The following is a 4,113-nucleotide window of genomic DNA, read 5'->3' as shown; positions in this document are numbered from 1 at the left end:
AGAAACCGTTTGTATGGATAACTGCTTGGGTATCTCTGCATGTCACCTGACTTCACAGGTCAGGATGACAAAGGTGCAGAAGATGACGTAAGTCTCCGCGTGTCAACAGGTTTGCTTGCCCCTGATTGACAAAGGGTGCAGAAGACGATGTTAGTCTCTGCATGCTACCGGACTCTGAGTCTGACGGATATCGAAAGCGTGTTTATACGGATAACCACTTGGGTATCTCCGCATGCCACCTAACTTCACGGGTTAGGATTAACAGAAATCGTTTCTGCGGATAACCACTTGGGTATCTCTGCATGTCATCAGACTCACAGGTCACAATAGCAAAAAGTGTGGGGCAGTCGAGAAAAGCGAGGCTTTTGCTCCTACGTATCCTCAATTTGTGATGAGGAACTCAAACCTACGTAATTCTTTCACTAAAATGTGTGTCATACCCTAATTTCGTCCGGGGACCTTTGCTTGATGACATGCGACTTTTGTTTGGTCCTTGTAAGGTGCTTGGCACCCATCATTAGGCAATTTGTGAAATTCTGGGACATGCCGGAAAACAAAAGAAAATATTGATGCACAAATCCGTAAGGTTCCGTGACACACCGGAAATCAAATAGAAGCATCGTTGCACAATTAGTGAGGTTTCGTAACATTTCGTAAGTCAAAAAGGGGATGATTATGTAATCCACAAGGTTCCGTAACATTACGGAAAGAAAACAAGTATCGTTACGAAATTCGTAAGTTTCCATAACTTTACGAAAAAAAGAATCACCAAAAAAAGCAGAGGGGGGTGTACTTAGTAAAAATGGGGGTGCAAATAGCAACCAGGCCCACTTGGGCCCTCCAGAAGGCTGTTGCTTCTGGAGGAAGCAACCCTGCTCGCCTGGGCGAGCTGGGCGGCAAGCATCTCCCCTATTTTGCTATAAATAGGGGAGGAAGTGAAGAAGAAAAGGGTTCAGCCCCTTAGGCACTTCTCTCTCTTTCGAATTTGCTTGGAAAAATTGTTTCCGCGAAGAAAATCTAAGCCGAGGCGCTTCCGAAACGTTTCCGTAAGGAATTTCGCGAAGGTTTCGACCGTTCTTCGATGTTCTTCATTCGTTCTTCATCGTTCTTCGATCTTCAACGGGTAAGTACCTCGAACCAAGCTTTTCGATTCATTCTATGTACCCGTGGTGGTCCACATTGTGTTTCGTGTATTTTTATTCTCGTTTTATTTACTTTTTATACCCCCTTTTGACGTGCTTAAGCCATTTTATTTAAGTCATTTCTCGCTTAACCTAAAAATAAAATAAATTTCCACCGATCGCTTGAATTGTATTATCCATTAACTTCGGTTAAAATGAATTCCGACCGTTCGATCATGCCGTAACCACGTTGGAAATCAAAAAGAGGTAAAGTAATAATATAATAATAAAAAATAACGTCTTTTAGTAAAATAAAGCGAAAAATCAATCGGACGTTTTCTCTTTGGGATTTCTCATTCTTAATCGAATTGACTAATAACTAAAGTGAAACTAAGGCTAAAATCAACTCGCCTAGTCAAGCTCGTCCATAAAAATAGGTTTTTGAAGTTTGTCATTTCAATTTCTTACTAAGTAAATGGATCGTTTTCAAGGTCCAACGCCTTAAAATGATCACCTTTTAAGTAAAAAGAATCACTTGATAAAAAAGAACTACGTAGGTCTGATTTCCTCATCGCAATTGAGGAATACGTAGGAGCAAAGGGAAACACCCTTGTCGACCACAAAAAGAGAAAAAAATATAAAAAGGGTATAAAGGATATAAAGACATAAAAAGGGAACATTCGATTAAAGGCTGCCGTCCCTTGGGACGGACGTGTGGGGTGCTAATACCTTCCCCGTGCGTAAATACAACTCCCGAACCTTTCACTTAAAAGTTCGTAGATCGCGTCTTTTCCGGTTTTTCCGACGTTTTCCTCAAATAAACGTTGGTGGCGACTCCGCGCGTATTCCTTTCGTGGAACACGCATCCCGCGAGTCTCGCGTCGCCCTCCCGCCGAAGGGTAGGTTGCGACAGTTGGCGACTCCACTGGGGACTGTTTTTAGAGAGTTAGACCATTTAATCTTGTGCAATGTTTTACCGTGACTTACCCCTTTGTTGGTTTCCCTTCATTATGTTCTTGTGTATATAAACTCTTTGTTGCTTTTAGTGCGTTTTAAAATGTATGCATGAAGTAAATATTTATTCATTTGATGCACGCAAACACCAACACTATTTGCACACACTGTGAGTGAAAAAGGGCCCTATACCCGGGTTCATGGGAACATAAGGAGTGGAGGTGAATCTGTGATCATGCTAGGTCTCCGACTTGCTTGATTACAGTGAACCCTCATCTAGAGCTTTTCTCTTTGAAAACTTATTGTTGCTAGTAGTCCCTACTGCTGCAATATGTTCTTCAAAGAGAATGATACCTCTAGAAACTATCAAAAGAGATATGACTACCTTGGGGGTTATCACTAAATGCCTAGTTAGTTCTCTCCCTTATAGGTCCCTTAAATAGGGGCACAGAGCAAACACGCTGCGTGCCATTTTTCACACTGCCATGCATAAATATCATATACCCTTTTGTTTATGTTCAGTGGATATTGTCATGCTATTGCGCCTTTTGCATATGCATAGGGGTTCTGTCTTGATCCCCTCTATAGACAAATCAATGGAAGGTCCGGGTCACCGTTTTAAATACATACGTTGGGGCACTTTGCTACCCCTAGACGTTGTGTCTAAAAAGGAGACAATGTCCCGGGCACCCGCATTCTTAAAATACAGCTGTGTCATATGCATTCCTTCATGCATTCATCCATCCCACCCATGAGATATCGGAGTTTTGATTTGCACCAGCTTTTTGTCTCACTTTAGTAAGCATGGGGACAAATCAAACCGGCAAGAGGTTTTACCTAGTCAAGGTTAAAGGCCTAGATACCACCAGCATCAAGGAATTAGGGCGGTTGATGGAACCTCTCCAGATGCAAGCCTTCCGCAAGATTTACGGAAAGATCTTAGAGTTGACCATAGCAGAGATATCCATAGAAGCCATTGCATCACTCACCCAATACTGCGACCAGTCTTTGAGATGCTTCACGTTCGGAGACTTCCAATTGGTACCAACCATTGAAGAATTTGAGGAAATTCTAGGATGTCCTCTCGGGGGAAGAAAACCATATCTCTCCTCCGGGTGTCTCCCCTCTTTGAGCAGAATTGCAACTGTGGTCAAGGATTCAGCAAGAGGTTTAGACCGCATAAAACAGACTCGAAACGGCATAGCGGGCCTACCACGAAAGTACCTAGAAGACAAGGCGAGGGGTATGGCCAATCAAGGAGATTGGATCCCGTTTATGGATGTGTTAGCTTTGCTAATTTTTGGGGTCGTCCTCTTTCCAAACGTGGATGGTTTGGTGGACCTAGCAGCAATCGACGCTTTCCTTGCATACCACCATAGCAAGGAAAGTCCGGTGGTAGCTGTCCTGGCAGATTTATTTGACACATTTGACCGAAGGTGCGAAAAGAGTAGCGCACGGATCATCTGTTGCTTGCCCGCCCTCTGTGTTTGGTTGGTTTCACACTTGTTCCAGCAAGACACAAGGCATCCATGTCCTCTCCTGAGCCATCGCTCGTGTATTGAAAAGAGGAGAATAGATTGGGACCAGCTTTTGGCCGGGATAGGAGGTAGAACAATCAATTGGTTCCCTCGATGGAAGGAAGGAAAGGAGGGAGTCCTTTTCTCATGTGGAGGGTACCCAAACATTCCGCTGATAGGAACGAGGGGTTGTATTAACTACAATCCTGCGCTCGCTATAAGACAACTAGGGTACCCCATGAGGGGAGCACCGATGGAAGAAAGCATGTCTCCTTTTCCTTGTGAGGGATTTCGGCGCACAAAATTTCAAGGCTATACAAAGAATCCATAAGGCATGGGAAACCCCGTTAAGGAAAGATCAAGAACTTAGGGGCATTCGTAATGGCGCCATTGGTGGTTACCATGAATGGCTGAAAGTTCATATACGAGGTTTGGATTGGCTCGCCAAGTTAAAAGTCGTCAGCGAAGAGAGTTTTGAAGCACCGGAAGAAGACGAGGAAGTCCAAGCTCTCAAAAGCGAG

The sequence above is a fragment of the Glycine soja genome, chromosome 5 (genome assembly GCF_004193775.1).
Source record: "Glycine soja cultivar W05 chromosome 5, ASM419377v2, whole genome shotgun sequence".
NCBI classification, from domain to species: Eukaryota; Viridiplantae; Streptophyta; class Magnoliopsida; order Fabales; family Fabaceae; genus Glycine; species Glycine soja.
The sequence above is the reverse complement of the archived record's forward strand: the minus strand, read 5'-3'. Positions refer to the sequence as shown.